This window comes from Erinaceus europaeus, chromosome 10 (assembly GCF_950295315.1).
Source record: "Erinaceus europaeus chromosome 10, mEriEur2.1, whole genome shotgun sequence".
Classification (NCBI taxonomy): Eukaryota; Metazoa; Chordata; class Mammalia; order Eulipotyphla; family Erinaceidae; genus Erinaceus; species Erinaceus europaeus.
Genome location: NC_080171.1, coordinates 55,241,870 through 55,265,265, shown reverse-complemented (window position 1 = coordinate 55,265,265; position 23,396 = coordinate 55,241,870). Strand labels below are relative to the sequence as shown.

At 37.4% G+C, this 23,396-nt stretch overlaps 1 protein-coding gene across 3 annotated transcripts in view; it reads left to right on the top strand.

Moving 5' to 3' along the window:
- Nucleotides 1–23,396, top strand: part of MLLT3 (MLLT3 super elongation complex subunit) — a 334,490-nt gene that overhangs the window by 182,290 nt on the left and 128,804 nt on the right. The window lies entirely within an intron of this gene.

Genomic DNA, 23,396 nt, shown 5'->3' with positions numbered 1-23,396 from the left:
AAGCCAGACCTTCAACCTTCTGCATTCCACAATGATCTTGGGTCCATACTCCAGAGGGTTAAAGAATAGGAAAGCTACCAGTGGAGGGGATGGTATGCGGAGTCTGGTGGTGGGAATTGTGCAAAGCTGTACCCCTCTTATCTTATGGTTTTGTCAATGTTTCCTTTTTATAAATAAAAAATTAAAAAGAAAGAAAATAATGATTCTGTTGTCAGGGCTCTACTGCTCTAGGCTGCCCCCCAACCCCCAACACACACACACACACACACACACACACACACACACACACACACACACGTAGAAAGAGAGAAACCACAGTGCCTCAGTGACCTACAGCTTCCATGTGGTATATAGGGTGCTGGAACCTGGGTTACACATATAACAAGTCGAGAAATAAAAAATAAATAACACTAGTAACAGTACAGAAAATAAAAAATGTAGCAACTGAAGTTTGTTGGCACCAGTAACTGTTGATGGCTAGAGGAAGATTAAATTGTAGTTAAATTGCTGAAGTAATACAATTAAAGTATTATATGGTTTAGAACTGAAAATTTTATTTTGTTTTATTTATTTTTTTAATATTTATTTTTTTTATTTTATTTATTCCCTTTTGTTGCCCTTGTTGTTTTATTGTTGTAGTGATTATTGTTGTTGACGTTGTTGGATAGGACAGAGAGAAATGGAGAGAGGAGGGGAAGACAGAGAGGAGGAGAGAAAGACAGATACCCTGCAGACCTGCTTCACCACCTGTGAAGCGACTCCCCTGCAGGTGGGGAGCCGGGGTTCGAACCAGGATCCTTATGCCGGTCCTTGTGCTTTGCGCCACCTGCGCTTAACCCGCTGTGCTACAGCCCGACTCCCTGAAAATTTTATTTTAAAATTTGCTTTACTGGTTATTTGTATCAAAGTTTGTAGCTTATGGAAAAGCTTTTTGTTTTAGTAACTAAATCTGATGCATTTAAACATGCATGCAGATTCATATTGTTGGTTCAAACCATTCTAAAGGTTGTTTTATTGAAATCGGGGTCTCAGGATGTATGATTTTTTTTTTTTTGCCTCTTTCATTTAGATATAGAGAGAGACAGGGAGAGGGAGAAACATCATAGTCAGGAACTTTTTCAGGTACCATAGCAACTACCCATCGAACCTAGGTCCTCCTCCTCCTCCTTCTCCTCTTCTTCTTGTTCTTCTTCTTCCTCTTCTTTTTCTTTTTTAAAGAATTTTTTTTATTATATTTACTTATTGGATAGATAAAGACAGCCAGAATAGAAAAGGTAAGGGGAAATAGAGAGGGTAAGAGAGAGAGAGACACTGGCAGGTTTGCTTCACCGTTGATGAAGCTTTCCCACCTGTAGGTGGGGCTGAATCTAGGTTTTGATATGACAATGCAGGTATCCTAACTGGGCAGCTATTTCTCTGGTTTCCTAAAGTTTGTTCAGTATGTTCAACTATTGCTACTAGACACTAGGTACTTTCATTCTCATTTAATGAATGCTGCAACTTGTGGGTGAGCTGAAGGGGAGAGAATTGAAATACTTTATTTAAATGCCAGGATCTAAAATGGAGAGCTAAAATGGCAGGGTTGAAAATATCTAAGTGCAATTTGAAGGTACATCCTTATATTATTTATACTTCCGTTTTTGTCCTAATGTGTAATAGCTGCAATACTTGTGAGAGGAATAAATGAAAAGCTAGTAGTATATTTACTGGAAATAACTATATTGGTTATGGTGACAACTATCCCAGAAATGGATGACTTAGATATTTGCATATTAGCTTATTAATATAATTTCTTACATCTCAATAAATGTATGTGAAATTCCTAGTGAAGTTAACTCTACCTGCTATACTAATATAGAAACAAATATCTAGAAACATTTTGATAGCCAGTGTATATTATCTAAACACAATTAGGATTAAAACCTTAAATAAACAAACAGAAGTAGGCTAACAAGATAACTCACTTGGGTAATGTGCTTGCTTTGTCATGGGCATGATCCAGAACAGTTTCAGTGCTCTGGTATCTTCCTCCCTCTGTCTTTTTTTTTGGTCTAAAAGTCAGCTCAGAGCAGTGACATCTTCGCAACAATGTGTGTGTGTGTGTGTGTGTGTGTGTATCAAACGAAAATAAAAAGTGTTGTCCTATTTTTATTTATTTTCCCTTTTGTTGCCCTTGTTTTTTATTGTTGTTATTATTGGTGTCATTGCTAGATAGGACAGAGAAATGGAGAGAGGAAGGGAAGACAGGAGAGAGAAAGACACCTGCAGACATGCTTCACCCCCTGTGAAGCGACTCTGCTGCAGGTGGGGAGCCACGGGCTTGAATTGGGATCTTTAGCCAGTCCTTGTGTTTTGTACCACTTTCACTTAACCCGCTGTGCTACCGCCTGACTCCCTATTACCCCCCCCTTTTTGCCCTTTTTTTTTTATTGTTGTTGTAGTTATTATTTTGTTGTTATTAATGTCGTTGTTGTTAGACAGGACAGAGAGAAATGGAGAGAGGAAGGGAAGACAGAAAGGGAGAGAGAAAGACACCTGCAGACTTGCTTCACCGTCTGTGAAGCACCCCCGCAGGTAGGGAGCTGGGAGGCTGGAGCTGGAATCTTCAGGCTGGTCCTTGTGCTTTGTGCCAAGTGCGCTTAACCCTCTGTGCTATAGCCTAACACCGTCATTTTTTTTTTCATCTACTTTTCTCTTTATTGGTGGGAGAGACATAATATCCATATCTCCATAGAGTCCAATACCCATTGAAAGGTAGAAAATGTTCTTCAAGAGGTAATTGTTTCAGTATCTTTGACACTTACCTCTCGGCTAGTTAGAAACTTGACTAAATGGAACCTTCTTTTTGTCCCCATTTAATAAAAGTATGCATGACTGTAGGGAGAACAATTATGCTTCAAGACTAATGCATGATAGGATTTTTGCATTTAGAACACAATTTTCTCATAATAAATGTATTACACTGGATCTGTACACTGATTTTAAATTATTTTATTTTTTAATATTTATTTTCTCTTTTTGTTTTATTGTTGTAGTTATTATTGTTGTTGTTATTGATGTTGTCATTGTTGGATAGGACAGAGAGAAATGGAGAGAGGAGGGGAAGACAGAGAGGGGTAGAGAAAGATAGACACCTGCAGATCTGCTTCCCAGCTTGTGAAGCGACTCCCCTGCAGGTGGGGAGCCAGGGGCTTGAACCGGGTTGCTTATGCTGATCCTTGTGTTTTGCGCCACGTTTGCTTAACCCGCTGCGCTACAGCCAGACTTGCTTAATTATTTTATTAATAGAAGAACCTGAGGTAGAATGTTTATTCAACTTGCTTGAAGTTAGTTACTCCAGCTAGGAGGTTAGAGTCTGGCAGAAAACACAAATTTGCTGGCTTTAAATCTGGTTTCTCTGTAAATTCAATTATTAATGTGTTATTGCTGTTTTTCATAGGAATTCACACACACATATAGTTGAAGTTTCACATAGGTTGGGTGAATTTGATTTCACTTTTTACATTTCAAATATTTCAAATTCTAATAACTTTGTTTTTCTCCAAACTTCACTTAAATCCATTCACTATTACATTGTCTTGAACATTTTTGTTTTATTAAATGTATATGATTTTTTAGCTTTTGTAGAAAACTGAGACGATACAGATAAGCATATAGAAGAAACTATGTTTTAGCTAAGCACCCAGCATTGAGTACTGGGCATAGAAACCATTAATAAATATTTATTGATTGAATGCCAGGAATTAGCTCCCCGACCTCTGGGTAAATTGCTTAAGTTGTCATATCCCATCTGTAAGAATGGGTGGCTGGCAGGACTCTAGTGCTATTTATTTCTTTATGTTATAGATTTATGTGACATCAGTGATCTTTCAGGGACTTGATGAGAGGTGTTAAATAAATCATGCCTCATATTATCGCTAGGGAAGAAGTTATTTGAAATGTGCTGTTTTTAAATAGCTTATTGCTTGTTATCTTAAGTAGGAAAGAAAATGACTTATTTGCAATGTATGACATGTATTTACTTGCAGGGTGGGAATATGTGAATATAACTGCATTTACCTATAAATAAATCATATTATGAATCTTAGAAACTCCTCCCTGTGCTATTTCAAATTCTATTGTTTGTTTCTACCTTCTGTGATACCAGAGTAGGATCATGTAGATTGAAAGTGTCTCAATGTTTTCTTCATTAAAATGTAACAAGGAAAACAAATGGAGAGAGTAAGAAAAGCTTACACAATTTCTTCATTTGTTTGTTTGACTGTATTTCATAGACATGATATAGTTTGTGTTTCATATAATTTAGTTTAGATGATATTAGCATCATTGTTTTAAAAAAGGTAGCAATTTTGGAAAGAAACAAATGAATAGTCCTCAATATTTAGTATGAAATTACATTAAAAGAATAACTTTTGTAAAACACAAGTTTTCCAAAGTAGATGTAAAATCTTTTTTCCTCCCCGATTGGTTAATAATATCTTCAACATCGTTGTTAGTGTAGTAACCAATTTTTCTTTTTCCTGTTACCATAGCACTGTTTTATACTTCTCAAAATTCTTATAGAGGAATTGGCATTTGTGTCCTACAGGTTGTATGTATGGATAGAAATATGCTCATCCATTTAGTTAAATCCCCTCTTAAAATATATTGGTACTATTGACTGGACATGTAAGCCCATAAATGTAAGGATACTCTGGAGGCATAAATTCATGGTTTATTCTTTGTAACTTGCCTTTTTTTCATATAAATTAATTGTATTATCATAGAATTCTGAAAAAAAAATTGAAAGGCTCTTAGCAAAATCCACATTTATATTACTATTCAGTAGCTAATACATTTGACTTTTAATGTATGATATAACAATAGCATTTTTTCACTTATTATGTAATTTTCTACCCAGGCTCCAAATGGCTGTGGTTCCCAAAAGGTTATTTTGAGGCTTAGCACACCCTCATTTAGTCATTTATAATTTATATTTTGCAATGAATTTAGTGAAAGTTATTATGTTCACACTTTAAGAGGAGGAATTTTTCTTCTGATTTACACTGAATGGGTGAACATTAGCTAGTGCTTCAAGTTAGGGTCTTAATTACTCTCTTGTTTGACCTTTGCCTGTAACATTTGGTTTGAGTTGTATTCTCCTCTTTGACTTTAAGATTCAGCCACTGGCAGAAGCCTTATTTAATCTTCCTATTGAGCTGTTTCATCTCCTTGAATAGGGCATAAACCTATTCATCAACCTATCTTTCATAGAGGCATGCTGCTCTGGAATACTATTAAGATTGAGTGCATTGTGGCAGAGTGCATTCTATTTAAAAAGCAGTGTAATATGTTTCAATGTGATTAGAACAAGGGTGTTACAAGTGCAGTATATAGCAAAATCATAACACTCGAGGGCTTTTTTTTTTTTTTTACATAAAGTGCTATACCTAATGTGAAAACAGTTGATATAATTTTTTACTTTAGATTTTTAAAGGCATAGCATTTCTCATAAATGCTGCTAGTATGTTCTTATGTTTCATTCCTTAATACTTGAATTGATACACAGCTATAACTGAATTAAATCAAGTTCCTGGGGAATCACATTTCTAGTTTTATTTATCTATGGAAAACAGGGTCTTCCTTAGAAGATTTAATCTGGCTTCATATCAGAATAGGAGAAAGAAGGTCCAGGGAAGTGGCACAATGAATAAGGCATTGGAATGTTAAGCAGAATGGGAGAAAGAAAATGAAAATCTTATTTATAAAATTTCATTTTGCATGGGGAACCCTCTGTTAAATCCAGTACTCGTTTATTTACTGGTTTAATAAAAATAAAATCCTCCAGTCAAGAAAAACCTTTACCAAGAAACATTTAACAATTCAAGTTTGCTTGAGTCTTTGCTTTGTCCCTACTTTTCTTTTGCCTGCTTTATCCCAATTTCCTGATTGTTTTATAGCAGATATGATATTTAGCTGATAAATGTTTCAAGCTTAAATGAAAATACCAGAAAAGTAAAATGTTTTGCTGTCAAGTTAGAATAGAAATAACTCATGTGATTCCTCTTTGAGATAATAGAATTTTAGATTTAGAGGCAATCTCAGAAATAGAAGCTGGCTCCTTTTGCAACACAAGAAGTCTAGGGAGAGTGGTTAAAGGGACTCTCTAAAGGTCAGGTGGTGAGTTTGTGGTAGAAATGGAGCCAGAACCATGTCTCTTGAATCCTTGCTAATTTTTCTTCTATTAAACCACAAGACTCAAATTCGGGTTATATTTCCATTTTCTCTGTTGGCCTTATTGCATTATTTCAGTGCTGCTGCTTTATAATACATAATCTTGAAAGTTTTATATACTGCTTTTTTTTTTTTAAGTTTGTGCAAACCTGATCTTTGGAGTTTCAGGATAAGCTGATTATGTAGACTGACTTTTAGTAGTTTTCATTTGTGGTTTGAACCAAAAAGAATTCCAACATGACATATATATATGTTTTTCTTATATCCTAGTCAGGAATTAGTAAGACCAAAAATAAACATAGATCTGTGAATGTATAATAAAACTGACTGCAGATAAAGATATTTAAATGTCAACCACCCCAAACAAGATCGTCTTGGGGAAGCCCAAAATACGTTCTTTAATTTTAATTGTCTGCATTTGACTACTCTGAGATGACTGGATGATTTCTGGTTTACAGAAAGTGTCCTAAATCTTTGTGGCAATCATCTCACTTCTGCTTTTAGGGTGAATGATCTCACAAAGCTTAAAGATGCTGTATGATGTTGTAATAGCATTAGCTGTGTTTTGCATCTGAGAGAACAGCATATGTTATTTGAGAATCCAAAGTGTCATCTGAACCAAGTGGTTCTTCTCAAGCCCTAGATTTTGATCACTGAGCTCTTTTTTTTTTTAAATTTTTTTTTTAAGAAAGGATTAATGAACAAAACCATAAGGTAGGAGGGGTACAACTCCACACAATTCCCACCACCCAATCTCCATAACCCACCCCCTCCCATGATAGCTTTCCCATTTTCTAGCCCTCTGGGAGCATGGACTCAGGGTCATTGAGGGTTGCAGAAGGTAGAAGGTCTGGCTTCTGTAATTGCTTCCCCGCTGAACATGGGCGTTGACTGGTCAGTCCATACTCCCAGTCTGCCTCTCTCTTTCCCTAGTAGGGTGTGTCTCTGGGAAAGCTGAACTCCAGGACACATTGGTGGGGTCTTCAATCCAGGGAAGCCTGGCCAGCATCCTGGTGGCATCTGGAACCTGGTGATTGAAAAGAGAGTTAACATATGAAGCCAAACAAATTGTTGAGCAATCATGGATCCCAAGCTTGGAATAGTGGAGAGGAAGTGTTAGGGAGGTACTCACTGTAAACTCTAGTGTACTTGTGCTTTCAGGTATATATTTTGCAGTAGTTTATGGATACATGTGAACATAAGCTCTCTCTCACAGAAACTGGTGTATATCTAGGTTTTGGGACTTTGTTAGAAAGTAAACCACCTGAGATGAAATTAGAGTGTACTATAAAAGGAAAGGTCTCACCCGAGTAATGAAGCTGAAGGGTTGTCATTCCACACGTGAAGTCTCTGGACACAGTCTGAGGTGAAGCATGTTGAGGTGGCAATTGTTGCGTTGGTTAGGTTGTGATCGGTGGATGCAATATTATTTGGTATGGATTGGGAGACGCATACGGGAAAGTGGGCCCTATCCAAGGATTCCAGGACTGGGGGAAGTAGGGGCTCTATAGTGGAGATGTGAGGTTCCTGCTGTCTTAGGGTTCAAAAAGACAATCGATAGTTAATGTTATCATCGCATTATTTGGTAATTGGGTTAACTTTGAAAAGTCCTTTTGTTAGGGTTTGCTGTACAGTACCCAGTATCTTGTATATAGCTGTGCTATTGGTTGCTTCTGATCTACTAGGTCTAGAATTTTGAGAAAGTCTGCATATCAGTTACACAGCCTATATATTAAAAAGATTCAGTTTGTGTTTCGAAAAACTTCGAGACATACAATTAATTTCCCCCTCTCAGTTAACTAGTGATTTATATGACTACATTTTACTAGGAGTGTAAATAAACACCATTCCCACCACCAAAAGACTGTGACCCATCCCTCCCAGCCACTCCCACCCCCCACTGGCCCAGGAAGCTGCATGTCTACCCCTCACCACAGGGTTTTTACTTTGGTGCCCTACTCACTGAGCTCTTTTGCCTCCACATTATACATACTTTTCTTTGGTCACAAAATGCTTCTTGCTGCCAGTGTATTTCTTCCTTTCTTTCTTTTTTCTGTTGCTATTGTTATTATTGTTGTTGCTGTTATTGTTGTTGTTGGATAGGACAGAGAGAGATTGAGAGAGGAGGCGAAGACAAGAAAAGGGGAGATAGACAGACACTTGCAGACCTGCTTCACTGCTTGTGAAGCAACTCCCTTGCAGGTGGGCAGCTGGGGGCTGGAACGGGGATTCTTGAGCAAGTCCTTGCTCTTTGCACTATGTGTGCTTAACCCAGTGTGCTACTGTCTGACCCCTGCCCCCCAAGTGTGTTTCTTAACTGGCCCTTGATTATGTAAGTAAAACATTTTGACAATCCTTACAACCAATTTAAGCAGTGTAAATGAGGTTTTTCATGCTTATGGTTAAGTACTGTTGAAATTTCTTGTCTGATTTGAACCCTCAGCCTTTTTTCTTCTCCCTTTTATATGTAGTCTCAGCTTTAAAACTGTGCATTCTCTTTGTTTTATTTGGGGATAATAGTCACTGTGCCTTGTATTTTTGTTTTAATATCATTTCTATACTCTAAAAATTGTGTCCAACTTATTACCTAGGAGGACTTAAGGAGTTGGTGTTTGACTCCTAAATTGTTTGCCAATATCCGGGTTTCTTTTTTTTTTTTTTTCCAATTTGTTTTTAGAACACTTATTTATTTACTATCTCAATATTGAAAAGACCATGAAGAAAGACCAATTTAGTTATCCATCCATTGGATTGTTTCTCACATACCTAGGTTCTTCTGAAATCCTCTCCAATGAAGTTTTCTGTGAGTACTCATTAAAATCTGGCTCTTCTTCCAACATTTGGCAATATCATAATTACTTTTTAAAATTTTAAATTATCTTTATGTACTTATTGGAGGACAGCCAGAAATTTAGATGAGTAGGGAGATAAGAGAGACAGAGGGAGACAGCTATAGCACTGCTTCACCACTTATGAAGCTTTCCTCCTGTAAGTGGGGACTTACTTTCTTTAAACAATCTAAAATTAAAACCAATGGCAAATATCAGCAAAATATCCTACTTGGATGGTGCACTGTTTTGCCAAGCCTGTAACCTAGGTTTGAGTCCACCCCAACTGCAATAAAGAAAACTTAAATCAGGCTCTGATGCTTTGGTTTCATTCCCTCTCCCTCTCTGTCTTTCTGTCTTTGACCCCAGAGTCTTGAAGCCTTGTTGATGATAAGAGAAGGGGGAGTGGGGTGGGGAAGGGGGTAGGAGGGATATGGGGTGGGGGGAGACTCTCTTTGTCTGCCACTCCATCATTTGCACCTTAAAGTTTGTTTGTATTTCACCTACAGTTTCAGCTTTTAATAGTTTAAATGTTTTTCTGATTTCTACTTCATTTATATTAGTACTTTTTCCATCTACTACTTTCTGAAATTTAGAGGAGTCAGTGAGAGGTCCCTTATCAAGATACTCTGTCAGTACTTTTTGTAAAATATTTTGCGAAATTTAACTTATAAAAGATGTTTTTTTTTTTGCTGCTATATATCTGTTTGATCCAAACATATGCCAGAGTTACAGATCTATGATATCAGTGTAGTTGATTTTTAGAGCAGAAAAATTGCAAACCACTACTTTGTTTAGTAGGAACAAGCAAAAAAAAAAAAAATCCTACTTTATGAAAGTGAATCTATTTGAATGATATCAGTAAATTTTGCTAGTGTACTTTTGAGCATATGTCATACTGGGTATCGAACTGCAGATCACATGCTTGAGAGCTTAACACTGTATCCACTGTACCACCTTCCAGACTGTTTTTCAGAGTCTTAATGGATTTTAATTCTGTGTCAAAAACTCCTGGTTGATTCTTAGAATTTTTCAAATTTGGGGCCTGCAGAAGAGTTCATTTGGATAGTGTGCTGCTTTGCCATGTTCGAACCTAGGCCCCACTGCATGGAAGGAAGCTCTGGTGCTGTGGTTAGTCAGTTCCCTCCCCCGAATCCCCTCCCTCTTCTCTATTTTTAAAACAGTCATACGAAGAGTATTTGGATTTCTACCATTTGGGTTGTGCCAGTACTCTATTGCTTTTGTAAAACCTGTGCATATTGCAGGGTATTGGGTTTCCTGCAATGTGTTTTCCACCTTTGCTTTAGAGGATGGAGATAGTAGGATTTTCCCTGACATTTTTGGGAATATTAAAAAAAAAATCTGTCAGGCGAAATAGAAATCACATACATATATGCACAGTGCATGAATACCTGCCTTCATTTTGGTCCCATCCTCACTCTATCTTCTTTTGTCATACCTAGTGGAATTTAAATCAATTAGGATATCTAGGATAGGCTGACTCTGTGCTAAATGCTAAACAGAAAAAAAAAAGTCGATTTCTCAGATAATTGAAAAAGAGAGCTTATTCTGAACTCTTGCTCTTTAAGGATCATTATCTTCTGGTGCTTTATGAAATAAAGTTGTGGTCTTAGGCTGGTTTTTCTTTTCTTTTTTGATAGGACAGAGAGAAATTGAGAGGAGAGGGGATAGATAAAGAGGGAGAGAAAAAAAAGACATCTGCAGCACTGTTTCACTGCTTATGAAGTTTCCCTGCTGTAGCAGGCCATCAGAGACTTGAACGGGGCTCTTTGCATATGGTAACATGTGCACTCTACTGGGTGTGCCACCACCTGAATCCTGTCATTCCTATTTTTTAAAACAGAAAATAGGTCTTAACTTTGAGTTATTTCTTTTCATTATTTTGTAACACAGCCACTTCTATCATCTTTGCTGATAGCTCATTTTTGTGTAGTTCTCTTTCAGTGCCCTTTACACTGGGGAAGGGATAGGGCACTTACATGTTTTGTGAGATAAGATGGGTGTAATACATATAAAAGTGGTTCCTTTGCACTGCACTTATTAAAATAAAATTTGTTTTAGTTAAAAGAAAGTCATTCCTTTCATGTGAATCTAGCTTTGAGAAAAGCATGCCTTCTATATTTCAGTATTTTTAATGTCTTTACACTTGCTGGTATTTTCCCTTTCTTTCCCAAACCATGTAATCTTTTTCCCTTGCAGCACTTTCTCCACCCTTTGACTAGCTGTATTTTCACTTGTGATCTTTCTTTTTCCTTAAGTCACACTTTAAACCCACTTCTTTTTTCTGGTTGGTATTTCCTAGTCCAGATACTTCTTTTTTGTACTGTGTTGAGAGCTGTGAAATTTCAAGGGAGAGTGAAGAAAAAGATCTAGCCTTTAGGATTAGTCTGTACCATTCCCAAGAATACTGCCTATGAGGCCACCAGAATGATTTTCAGAAGTGGACAGATATATTGCTTTCTTGGAAGTTTATAGTATTGAGGGAATTTAAAATGTGAGAAGTGAAATTGAGAAATCCTAATAACCTAACCTCTATGAATGTTGAATGGTGAAATCAGAACAGAAGTACTAATAGGGACTGTGCAGGAGGGAGGTTGTGGCCTTCACCTCAGAGAGGGAAAAGCTAGGGGTAGGTATATGGAGAGGTTGTAGATTGTTTACACATTTTCTTTTGCAAGGGTAAATAGCATATATCCCCCCCCCCTTGTCGTCAACACATACCCTTGTTCTTTTTTTCCCATTTCAGGTCTCAGTTTAAATGTCACCTCTTTAGAGAGAGGATGCTGGTCTAGAATGTAAAGAAGCTCCACATTTTCCTCTTGTCTGCTCATTTTATTTTCCTCAAAGAACTTATTACTTGATAGTCTCAATATTTTCTTGCATTTAAATTCTTTCTTTTCTTCTTTCTTTCATTATTTTAGGACTCTTAACAGTGGATATACTTTTAGTAAGTGCAGGAACCTTGCCAATTGTGTTTCTTCCTTCACCTTCACTCCTTAGAATAGAACTGAAAATGAGGAGAGAGTGCTTCTAGCTAGACAGGCATCTTCTTGAGAGCAGGACTCTGCCTTATCTTTGTGACTATGATTTTACAGTGCCTGTTGGATCAAACTTGGCTAACAGTATTGAGGAAAAAATGAATTAATGCTAATTAGAAATCAAGATACATTTTAAATCAAAGACATTAAACTTCCTTTTGTCTCCCACTAAATAAAAAGCAATCTTAGCATAGCTGGCCAAGTGTGCTTGGAAGGTGGGGGTGGGATTAAGCTCTCATGCATGGCTTTCCCAGGGGTTGCTATTTGTGCTACATCCAGAAATCATGTGATGATTAACTTAGGAAGTGGAACACTTAATTATTTTTTTGTCTGGTGAAATATTGTCGTAAAAGGCGTGATGGATTTTTCCATGTCACTATGCAAAACTGCATCATAATAATCCAATAATATGAAGTCACACTGAGGAACTATGTTTCTTATCACTAGTGATGTCATAGTACAACATAAAATGAAAGTGCTCTACCAAGTATTGGAAGGTTCTTAATTTCTTCCTTAGGAGATAACTTCCCCCACCTGGGTTATTGCTGGGGAGAGGACATGGACAGAATATTCACAAAGGAAGAGATCCAAAAGTCCTATAGACACATGAGAAAAGTGCTCAAAGTCACTGATTGTGAGAGAAATAAAGTAGACAATGATGAGATACCATTTTATACCTTTAAGAATGCCATACATTGGAGCCTCCGCCTCCCCACCTGTAGGGGAGTCGCTCCACAGACAGTGAAGTAGGTCTGCAGGTATTTATCTTTCTCTCTCCCCTCTGTTTTCCCCTGCTTTCTCCATTTCTCTCTGTCCTATCCAACAACGATGACATCAATAACTACAACAATAAAACAAGGGCAATAAAAGGGAATAAATAAATAAATTTCCTCTTCTTCTTCTTCTCCTCCTCCTCCTCCTTCCCCTCCTCCTTCTCCTTCTTTTTTTTCTTCTTCTTCTTCTTCTTCTTCTTCCGTTTTGCCCTTCTTCCGTAGCCAGTCAACAGCGTCAGGTTGAGCCTGATGTAAAGTTTCGAGACCTCCTTTGAATCTGGAGAGGTGGCAGTCGTTGACTAAATAAGTAATTAAATATTACAAAGAATGCCATACATTTGGATAGAAATCTAGCTCACTGTTATGAAACCGAACTGAACACTGAAACCAAACTTTTGTATGAGCTTTGAAGGAAGAGATGCAGTAAGACTGGTAATTGAGAAGGAAGACCTAAGGAGACCGGGGGTGGTGTATCTGGTAGGACATGCACGTGTAACATGCATGAGGAACTGGGTTCTAGCTTCTGATCCCTACCTAGAGGAAGGAAGAAACAGAGGGGTGGTACTGTAGATGTCTCTTTCTCTGTGTCTGTTTCTCTCTATATATATGTTATAAATGAAAAAAAAAAAGGTCAAGACCCAGAAATAATCCAGGTAGTGGAAGAGGGGAGGGGAAGAGAGGGGTAAGGAAGGGTGGAAGGAGGAAGAGAGGGATTAAAGAAGGGTGAGAGAGAGGAAGAGTGGCCAGCCAGCCAGGCAGTGAGCATACACATTATAGTGCTCAAGAACCCATATTCAAACCCCAGATGTAGGGAGAAAAGAGAACCGGGATCCTTTGCCGGTCCTTGCGCTTCATTCTATGTGCACATAACCCACTGCACTACCTCCAGGCCCCTGTTTTTCTGTATTTTAAGCATGCTCTGGCTTAGGGTGGTTCAGGAAAGTGAACCTGAGACTTTGGAACCTCAGGAATGAGAGTCTCTTTGCATAACCATTATGCTGTCTTCCCTTACCAAGACATTTAAGTTTTTAGAATTGCATTTGGATTTTAAAAATTAAGGTAAAGTGACTCAATCATAGATGATAGGAAATACAATATATTTGTCTGGTGCTGTCTTTGTCTTTGATCCCGTTGTTGGGGTAAGGGATTAAGAAGCAACACAAAATTTTTTTTTGTTGTTTGGAAAGAATCTGTTTGAAAGGGAGTAAATAGAAATAGTGGTAGAATGTCTCTCTTCTCTCTGCTTATGAACATAAAACCAAAGCCCAACTGTTGGTTTTTTGTTCTTTTCAAAATGTCATGAGTTTACCCATGTTTAAAGGCAACTCGGTTCTCATTCTGCTAGAAAGTAGCACTGGATTTCCAAATCCTTACAGAGTTGGGGGTGGGGTAGGTGGGAGATGAGATGAACCATATCCATTTAATTGTTCTCGAGGGCTCTGATGTGGTGGAAGTAAAGCAAGACAGGAAGGAGTCCAAGATGCACAAGCTGGAAGGGCTAGTTGGCACAAAACAGTGGTAATAACTAGTCTATATATAGAGTTTGGTATCTTTCCTTCCTGAAGCACTCAGCACAGTAAATAAAATAAAACCAATCATTATCAATGGGCAACTGAACTGTGTATCCTTAACAGAAGCATTCTGGGTATAAAATCATAGTGTCTGAGCAAACGGAGTGAAGGGAGACACTGGAGAGGAATCTACCAGCTGTTTACTCCTAAGCATTACGGTTAAACTGTTGCCTAATGATATATATTTTTAAAGCTTAATTATTGGGGACCTGCTTGAGCGCACATGTTACAGTGTGCAAGGACCCAGGTTTGAGCCACCCCCTCTGCACCTGCAGGGGGGAGGCTTTGCAGAAGGTGAAGCAGTGTTGTAGGTGTCTCTCTGTCTCTCTTCCTCTCTATCACTCCCTTTCCTCTCAATTTCTGGCTGTCTCTATCCAATAAATAAATAAATAAATAAAGATAATAAAAAAGAAACTTCTGTATTCTTTAAAATAGATTTATTTTTTGTGGGAATGGAGAAACAATTAGAGCATGTTTTGTGTATGTATATATCACTTGTTTTATATGCATTTATTCATAGTTTCTTTTATATTTTTAATTTTTAAAAATATTTATTTATTTATTCATTCCCCTTTGTTGCCCTTGTTGTTTTTATTGTTGCAGTTATTATTGTTATTGTTGTCATCATTGTTGGAGAGGTCAGAGAGAAATGGAGAGAGAGAGGAGAGGAAGACAGAGAGGGGTAGAGAAAGATAGACACCTGCAGACCTGCTTCACTGCTTGTGAAGCAACTCCTTTGCAGGTGGGGAGCCAGGGGCTCGAACCCGGATCCTTATGCCGATACTTGCGCTTTGCGCCACCTTTGCTTAACCCACTGCGCTACTGCCTGACTCCCTTTAAAATTTTTATTGAAGAGAGAAAGAGATAGGAAAAGAGTGAAAAAATCAGAGCATCACTCTGGTACATGCGACGCTGGAGATCAGACTCAGAATCTCAGACAGTATAGTGCTTTATCCACTGTACCACCTCCCAGGCCTATATTTATTCACTTGAGAAACTTTTATTTCTCTGTCCCTCACATATCATTTTTCCAAGAATTTTGTCTCCTAATATTAGAAATATCAAGTAAAAATAAGACTTTTGATTTATTCTAGATTCAATGAATCATGCCTCTCCCCCCTTTATATGTGTTTTTTCCCCTGATATACATTTTTGCTCAGTTTAAATATTAAATAGATGGTCAATTAACATAGCCGTACAAAAGTTATGCAGAAGACTATTATGCCTGAGTCCCAGGTTCAATCCCTCACACTGCCATTAGTCAGAACTGTACAGTGCTCTGGTTTAAAAAAAAAAAAAAAGGTTTATAGTCAACATATAGTAAACATGAGACTATATACATGTAATGTTGTGCCTACTTGAAAAACAATTTTGAGGAGAAAAAAAACCCCAGCTATTCACTATTTATAAAAACTTTAGTCTGGTCCTTTAGGGCATAAATTTTGGATATGCCTGTATGTATGTTGCAGAGGATTATTTGAACAGAGAAAGTTTTTGAAATGCTGTCCCTGATATAATACATGGTCAGTGGATAAAGAGAAGGATAATGATTTTTATGGTCATATTGTATTAGTTTCAAAATGATGTTGAATCACTGTTGGATCATATTATGTCCTGACCCAAATTGTTAATTAAATTATGCAGTATCAGTTAGTATCAGCTCTACCTGGGATATGGGCCTTTCTTTTCTTTTCTCTTCTTTTTCTTTTTTCTTCTCTTTTCTTTCTTTCTTTCTTTTTTTTTTTTTAAGGAGAAGATTCTTTTGCAGCAGTGCTTTCTCTTACCAGCACTGATTTTTTTTTTTTCCAATGCTTCAATTACAGGGAGTTTTGAAGAAAAATCGACTGGCTAATATTAATTCATCATTGTTCCTGAAAAACAACTTCTTAAACAATGGTCAAGCAGCAAAAAGGCACATGAATTTTAAATTCATTTCAACAAACATTTGTTGAGCACCTGTTATTTGACTCAGTGTTTAATGTCAAGTTGTAGTTGAAAACAGTGATGGAGTTCTTGATCTCTCAGGCTTAGTCTGGTGGAGTAGTCTGAGAGATGAATGCATGGTGTGTGATGAATGCAACAAGAGAAATTTGGAGAAACAACAAGGGAGGTTATGAAAGATCCAACATACGGGTTGGGTTTTGATAGGAACAGGAGTGTCCAGTCATTTCTGCTGAATTAATATACCTAGTTTAAATAGAATATTAATCCTCCTGTTTTACTATCTAAAACTTTGATTTCTAGAGATGATTATCTTCAGTAACTTAGGGAACTGTACCTTGTATTGCATAGAATTTAAGAATTATCTTTTTGTTGTTATTGTCTTATTAGGGAAAAATGATTTACAAGACCATTGTTGTCCCATGCGTACAATTTCTCATCCTTCTTTAATAGGTGTTTGCGTACCATCCCTACAACCAACCCAGGTCCTCCTCACCTGTCGTGCCTTGAGTCCCCAGTGTTCTCTCAGCTCTGTTATCCCCCCCTCACCCCTATATACTTAGTCTTGCTACAATAAACTCTATCTAGTCCAAGTTTCACCCTGCATTTTGCCCTTCTCTCATTGTTTCTTAAGAACTACCTGTAAGTGAGACCATCTGGTGTTCATTCTTCTTCTGACTGATCTCACGGAACATATTTTTTTCTAGGTTCCATCCAGGGTGAGGCAAGGAGATAGTTTTTACTGTTTTTAATAGCTGAATAGTATTCTATTGTGTATATATACCACAACTTTCTTAGTCATTCATCTGTCACTGGACATCAAATTTGCTTCCTTATTTCAGCCACTGTATTGGGCAAGTAGTGGTGAACCTGGTTAAGGACACATATATTACAAATAGTGCTGCTATTAGATTTCTTTGGGTAGGGTTTTTTTTTTTTTAAGATTGTGTTTATTAATGAGAAAGATAGGAGGAGAGAGAAAGAACCAGATATCACCCTGTTATATGTGCTGCTGGGGCTTGAACTCAGGACCTCATGCTTGAGAGTTCAGTGCTTTATCCACTGAGCCGTCTCCCAGACCATATATATCTAGGAGAAGGGTTGCCGGGTCTTATGGTAGGTCAGGTTCTAATGTTAGGAGGTATATCTCCAGACTGTTTTCTACCCGAGTTGAACAAAGTTACACTCCCATCAGCAGTGTAGACATATTCCCCCCCCCATCCTCATCTACAATTGTTTCTGACTTTTCTAGTGATAGTCTCACCGGTGTGAATAATATCATATTATTTTCTTTACTTGTATTTCTCTGATAGTCAGTGACTTTAAGCATTCTTTTAGACATCTATTGGCCTTCTGAATATCTTTTTTGGTAAAAATTCTGTCCATGTTCTCTTCCCATTTTTTGATTTTGTTGTTGTTGTTGCTGTTTGTGAGTTCTTTAAATACTTATAGGTATATATACCATATATATGTGAATTATTGATATATTTTGGGTATTAGCTCTTTATCTGATATATGGCATAGAGAGGTCTTCTCCCATTCAGTAGCGTGTCTTTCTGTTTTGTGATGGTCGCTTTCACTGTGCAGAAGCCCTTCAATTTGATACAGTCCCATTGGTTTATGTTTGCTTTGTCTTCTGTGCTGTTGTACTTGATTCTTCAAAGACATTTTGAAGCAGACATCATGGAATGTGCCACCAATATTTTCTTCTATGTATTTTATTGTTTCTCATCTCAAGTTCAAGTGTTTGATGCATTTGTAGTTGACATTTGTTTATGGTAACATGTAGTGGTCCAGTTTCATTCTTCTGCATGTTTTTTTTTAAATTTTTTAAATTTATTTAAGAAAGGAGGCATTAACAAAACCACAGGATAAGAGGAGTACAACTCCACACAATTCCCACCACCAGATCTCCGTGAAACCTTTCCTTTCATAGTATTCTCTTCTGCATGTTTTAACCCAATTTTTCCAGAACCATTTGTTGAAAAGGTCCTCCTTCATTTAATGTTTTGTGACTTCCCCCAATCAAAAATCAGTTGTTCATAGATTTATAGGATTACCTCTTTCTTCAAAATGAGAAAGATTGAATTCAATGTTTGGGGTGCTTAACTCTTATAAAGATGACACTGTTCTCAATAAATATAACAAAAAGAATCTTAATGAAGTATTGCTGAGTGGCAGAAGGTGGTCGTTAGTGTTGTTCTATTAGTTTAAAAATAATTGTTTCCTTTTTAACTTATATCTGTTGCCTAAATTTTTCCCCTTAATTTTAAGTCCTATTTCTTTTTAACAACTAGGTTAGAAATCCATGTTAATAATTCTGGTTATAAGACAACTGCTCAAAATATAAAGTTTCCCCTGATTTGAATTTTTATCAGATTTGATCTATAAATTTGTATTTGCTACTGTCTTTCTGTCAAGCTTATTTTGTAAGAAGATTTTATTTATTTATTTATTTTCCTTTTTTAAAAAAATTTTTATTTATAAAATGAAACACTGACAAGACCATAGGATAAGAGGGGTACAACTTCACACAATTCCCCACCACCAGAACTCCATACCTCACCCCCTCCCTTTTGATAGCTTTCTTATTTTTTATTCCCCTGGAAGTATGGACCCAGGGTCATTCTGGGGTGCAGAAGGTGGAAGGTCTGGCTTCTGTAATTGCTTCCCCACTGATCATGGGTGTTGGCAGGTCGATCCATACTCGCAGCCTGATTTATGAGGGATGGCTTCCAGGTGATTGTATTTTTTTTCTTTTTTTTTTTAAATTTATTTTTAAAATGAGACATTAACAAAACCATACAATGAGAGGGGTACAACTCCACACAATTCCCACCACCAGATCTCCATATCCCATCCCCTCCCCTGATAGCTTTCCTATTCTTTAACCCTCTGGGAGTATGGGCCCAAGGTCATTGGGGCATGCAGAAAGTGGAAGGTCTGGCTTCTGTAATTGCTTCCCCGCTGAACATGGGCATTGACTGGTCAATCCATACTCCCAGTCTGTCTCTCTCTTTCTCTAGTGGGGCAGAGCTCTGGGGAAGCGGGGCTCCAGGACACATTGGTGGGGTCATCTTCCCAGGGAAGTCTGATTGGCATCATGGTAGTGTCTGGAAACTGGTGGTTGAAAAAAGAGTTAACATATAAAGCCAAACAAATTATTGACTAATCATGAACCTAAAGGCTGGAATATTGCAGATGAAGATTTGGGGTCTCTATTTTGTAGATAGTTAGGTCTATTTTAGGTATATTCCAAAGGGCTCATGACTATACTAGTTTTTTCCTGAGTCTGACATTTAATATGCAGGCGGAACCACGTTATTTTCTGGAGAGATGATGTCATGGCTGGAAAGCTGGATCAGGGAAGAGAGTAGCTCCCTAATATGGGAAAGGTATATAAATATTGTTGAATGTAAATCCCATCAATTTGATCTGGGGCCCATATTCAGCATAGGAGCCTATGTAACCTCTGCATCCCTGTAGGTCTGAGCTTGCTTTCTGTGGTCATGGGTACATTCCATGGAACATTCCAAGCTGCCCCAATTTCAAGACCTATCTTCCTCAGGTGGTAGATAGAGTATGATATCCAATCTCTCTTTGGAGAATGGTAAATTCTCTTACCATTGTTGATCCACATTGAGGCAAGGTCCTATTGGGCCCCCAAAAGGGGTCCATTATATTGTTCCTTATGGAGATGACCAGTGACAATGGAGAGAGGGATGGATCTATCTATTCGAGGTCTAGGCCCATCATGTCTGTGTGGGAATCCCAGGACTCCCCGACTAGGGCCTCTTATGATGGAGTGGCCTGATAGTGACTAAAGAATCATCATGGGAGTCGGGTGGTAGCACAGTGGGTTAATCCACATGGCACAAAGAGCAAGGACCATATAAGGATCCCAGTTGGAGCCCCCAGCGTCCCTCCTGCAGGGCAGTTGCTTCACAGGTGGTGAGCAGGTCTCCAGGTGTCTATCTTTCTCTCCCCCTCTCTGTCTTCCCTTCCTCTCTCTATTTCTCTCTGTCCTATCCAACAACGATGACATCAATAACAACAACAATAATAGCTACAACAATAAAACAACAAGGGGAACAAAAAGGAATAAATAAATATAAAGAAAAAGATTCTTCATTAAAGTATACCAGCCACTTGCCCTTATTCAGCTTTTGCAGTCCTTACTTTGATAAGGTTAGCTTTGGAGTGACTAAGGGAAGTGTAATAGGAGGTAGGTTAGGAGGGTATCTAGGTCTAAGTACAAACTATTTCATCAGGTACTTTATGGTGTCTTTTTAGATCTTTCTACTTGCTTGCTTCATTTATTGACTCACTACAAACTATTCTGCACTTTTGCTTTCAGATATATATTTTGTCCTGATTATGGATACATGGGTACAAATCCCCTATCTCATGGGACCCGGTCTATATCTAGGTTTTGGGGCTTTGTTAGGAAGTGAACCACCCGAAATGGAATTAAGGAGTCCTATGCGAAAGGGAAGGTCTCACCTGAGTAATGAGGCTATTTACTTATAATTAAGAACCTGAGTGCTCTACAGACATTGTTCATTGTTATTTATGAAAACAGTGCCTTTAAAAATAACTGAGGTGTGAGTCAGTAAATAGTTTCTTATAGCTAAACTTCTGTGGAGTATTAATATATAGCAATCATAATTTTATTTAGAGGGTAGAAAAAAAGTTAAGACTTTCAGCTTACTAACAGCTGTTTCCTATAATAGGAGCAATTTGCATACAGAATAGGGAAAATAAATTCTATAAAAGGGTGTATAGAGGAGCAGCTATAACTTCTCTGGCATGTACTACAGCCCAGAATAAACTTCTTTTAAATGAAATTAACATGTTTAATCCCAAACAACCTGGACACTGAAACTGCTGTTTTGAGAAGGAGCTCTGCAGTATGGAAATGTCATGGGTGTAATACTAGCCTTCTAACTGGGGTGAGGTAGGGAATGCTCAGTGCATTCAGTGACATAGCCCCCCACAGCTGAAGGCTTTTGAATATTTATGATAGGTATGCAGGTGCTCAGTGGATACAGAACTAAAGCTACCCTGAGTCCTTCTGCTATTTCATTTTTTTATTAGAGAAATTTATAGGATCAGGTGAGATTCCTCATTTGTGATTAACTTCTAACATCATTTTGGAGGAATTATTCCCAAAGTAGACTAAAGGAAATTGCCAAGTTTTAAAATCTTATCTTTAGTTTTATCTCTTTGTAACCATATTTGTACTCATGAGATGTCAGATTCATATGTATATAATCACCGTGTGTAATAAAGATGCCTTGCAATTATTTTTCCGCATAGATAGTGCTTACATCTTGAGGGTCTTGCTTACAAATGTCTAGATTGTGTTCCTTGAATCAAATGGGCAGGGAGGTTGAAAGTGAGATATGTATAGAGTCCTGAGTTTTCCAGACCAAATACTTTATTTGTTTGAACTTATTTGTTTCTTCCTATTTTCAACTGGAAAAGTTACATGACTAGGTATTTCATAGGTTAGATTGCATAACTTAATTCCATCATTTATTGAGAACTTATGTTTTCCTGGATCTGTGTTTTTTACATATACCATTCTGTTTAATTCTCAGTTGAGTTTCAGTAAATGAGTACCTTTGCCAGAGGTAGCCAGGCTGGTCTAAGGTGGGACAGAGTGTGGCAACTCTGGTGTGTCACATGATATAATTTGAGACCAGAATGCTCTTTACGTTCCTGAGGTAAATATTTTTGTCTTTGAGAAATGAAAGAAAATTGCAGATGATATTCATAAGTAAATGGAAATATTTTTATTTGTCAAATCAATTATTCAGATAGTTAATACTTTGATAGACTAAAAGGAGAAGAGATGGTCTGAAAAGATCTTGTGAAGAAAATTGAATTTTTAGCTAGCAGAAGATACTAAAAGGAGCATTAAGGTGTGTTGGGGTGAATAGCAATATACAGAGAGCACTTGAAAAAATGCTGGTTATATTTGGTGGGAGTAGATTTATTTGAGGATGCTCAGGAACTTTGGTGGGTGATGAAAGGAAAAAGCCTGAAAAGCAAGGCTAGAGTCTTGCTGAAGAGAACTTGGGCTACTAGCATATATGACCATGTTGTTCACCATGTGCATTTTGCCTGTTTAGCTACCTCCAATTGAATTTTCAGCTAGAATAATTTTTGTTGGCTGCTGACTGATTTTGACTGAGTAGGTATTTTGGTGGAATGAAATCATACCTAACTTTGTAATGTTTCATTTCTCAAGAGCTTACTGAATATCTTCCTTCATAAGAGACAGAAAGTTTTGTTTTTTTCTGATATAAAAGATTTCAAATATTTTGTATCTAAACCCATATTTAAGTACTTGTTCTTTTTCATGGACACTAATACCATTGAGAGGCTCTAGGTTTGGAATTTTCTAAGGAAGGGTTGGTATTTCTGACTTACTATTCTTATTATTGTCACCATTATTTTACCTGGAATTCCCTCAGATAAGAAGGGTGGCATGGTGTTTTATATTGAACTTCTAAGTTAGGAAAGTTCTAGTTGTTTTCAATCATTAGGAAATAGCTTCCTTTTCCCTAAAACGTTTGAAAAGAGAGTGAAAACAACTGAAGTCCTACCATTAAGAAGTATAGTTGGCTGTGATGAACTTAGCTCATGTCAAGATTTAAATAGATAACATACATATTTGCTTTACATATGAGGATTATCTTGCTTTGGTGAAGCCTAGACCTTAGGCATGTGATTTCACAACTCCAGGCTGCTTTCTCACTCAGGTAGAGAAATGAACGGCACTAACACTGGTGTTTCCTCTAACCCCATGGCATCTTCTATGTGACATGAGTTGTGTTCTTCCTGGTGATCTCTCTAATGAGCTATCTCTCCAGAGTTAGCTGGAAAAAATACAGAATAGATTTTGGAGAAGGATAAAGAATAAACTACACTCAGATGCAGGGCATAGCAAAAGATTCTAGAAATTGAGCATAAAGCTAGAAGTTAGAACAGAATTTTCATTTT